The sequence below is a fragment of the Aplysia californica genome, unplaced genomic scaffold (assembly GCF_000002075.1).
Source record: "Aplysia californica isolate F4 #8 unplaced genomic scaffold, AplCal3.0 scaffold00123, whole genome shotgun sequence".
NCBI classification, from domain to species: Eukaryota; Metazoa; Mollusca; class Gastropoda; order Aplysiida; family Aplysiidae; genus Aplysia; species Aplysia californica.
In genome coordinates this window covers 430,556-431,942 of record NW_004797393.1, presented here as the reverse complement: position 1 = coordinate 431,942, position 1,387 = coordinate 430,556, and the positions used below count along the sequence as shown (strand labels likewise).

General features: G+C 41.6%; 1 protein-coding gene across 1 annotated transcript in view; it reads left to right on the top strand.

Annotated features, from left to right (window-relative positions):
• The window catches only part of LOC101861497 (plexin-B1), a gene marked incomplete in the record, with an annotated part of 158,131 nt that overhangs the window by 72,241 nt on the left and 84,503 nt on the right, over window positions 1-1,387 (top strand). Inside the window, 1 exon segment of the mRNA XM_013081271.2 lies at window positions 969-1,028.

Here is a 1,387-nt window from a genome sequence, read left to right as displayed (position 1 = left end):
ATCTCTTCTCCTTCTTTCCTATTAAACATCTATCGTCTTTATCTCTTCTCCTTCTTTCCTATCAAACATCTATCGTCTTTATCTCTTCTCCTTTTTTATGTTTGTTACTCTCTTGTAACACCTCTAATCTTCGGCACTTATATGACCTTATTGTGTTTCAAGGGCCGTAAAACTCTAACTAAAACAATTACTAAAACAAGGACGTTAAATCGACCAGTACTTACTGACTGAAAACAATGGCGTAGTGAGGGCAAGATTTGTCGTTTTCGGACGTGACTCTAATAGCTTTCAAAGCAAGAACGGAGCGTTTTACAAACGCGCGGAAGAAAAGTGGAACATTTATTGCTGTCTAGTTTGTAATTTTGAGTTAAGTGTAGAATTCTGTGGTTCAGTGTTATATTCTCGTGTTTTGACATTTGACACGTGTGTACTAGAGGTTAGGCTACCGGACTCGTAATCGCGAGGTTGCGGGTTCGGGGGTTCGAGCCCCGGGCCCGACGTTCGTTGTGTCCTTGGGAAAGGCACTTTACTCGAATTTTCCTCACTTCACCCAGGTGGGAAAGGGTACCCAGCCATAGACAGCGAAAGAACTTGTCAGTATGTTAGTGTTTTAGCCCCTATAAATAGCCACTTGCACTGTATGCTTCCCAGGAAGTTGAGGTTGTTTCCGAATGCTCTCGGGTCTGCTGGGGTAATAGTATAGATTGTGAAGCGCATAGAGCTTGCTGTTGAGCGAGGATTTGCGCTATGCAAATGCTATCTATTATTATCTATTACTTTGCAACTTTTGACAGGTGTGTATTTTGTAACTTTTGACACGTGTGTACTTTGTAACTTTTTACAGGTGTGTACTTTGTAACCTTTTACAGGTGTGTATTTTGTAACTTTTTACAGGTGTGTACTTTGTAACTTTTTTCACGTGTGTACTTTGTAACTTTTTACAGGTGTGTATTTTGTATTGTCCACAGGCTACTTATCTCGTAAAGGACGACAGACGTCCAACCTTGGGTGGCTGGAGGGCGCCACTGGTAAGTCCTACTTCTTTTTTTCCCTCTTCATCTGATATTCCTATCTGCATGTCTTATGTTTCCCAGCCCTAAATGACTGATGTGGGTGGTTGGCGGGTGCTCCGGTGTGGTTTTCCCCTTCTTTCTTATTAAACATCAATCTTCCTTATCTCCCCCTCCTTCTTTTTTATGTTTGTTACTCCCTTGTAACACCTCTAATCATCTTGCGCCCATATGACCTTATGCAGTTGTGAGCGCCGTAGAACCTCTACTAAAACTTTAAAAATTATTCTACAGAAAGTACCTTCAAATGTATCAGGTAATTTTGTCTCCGCGGTGTATTAGCTTTTCACGTTATGTTCACTGTCGTTCGCGGACCC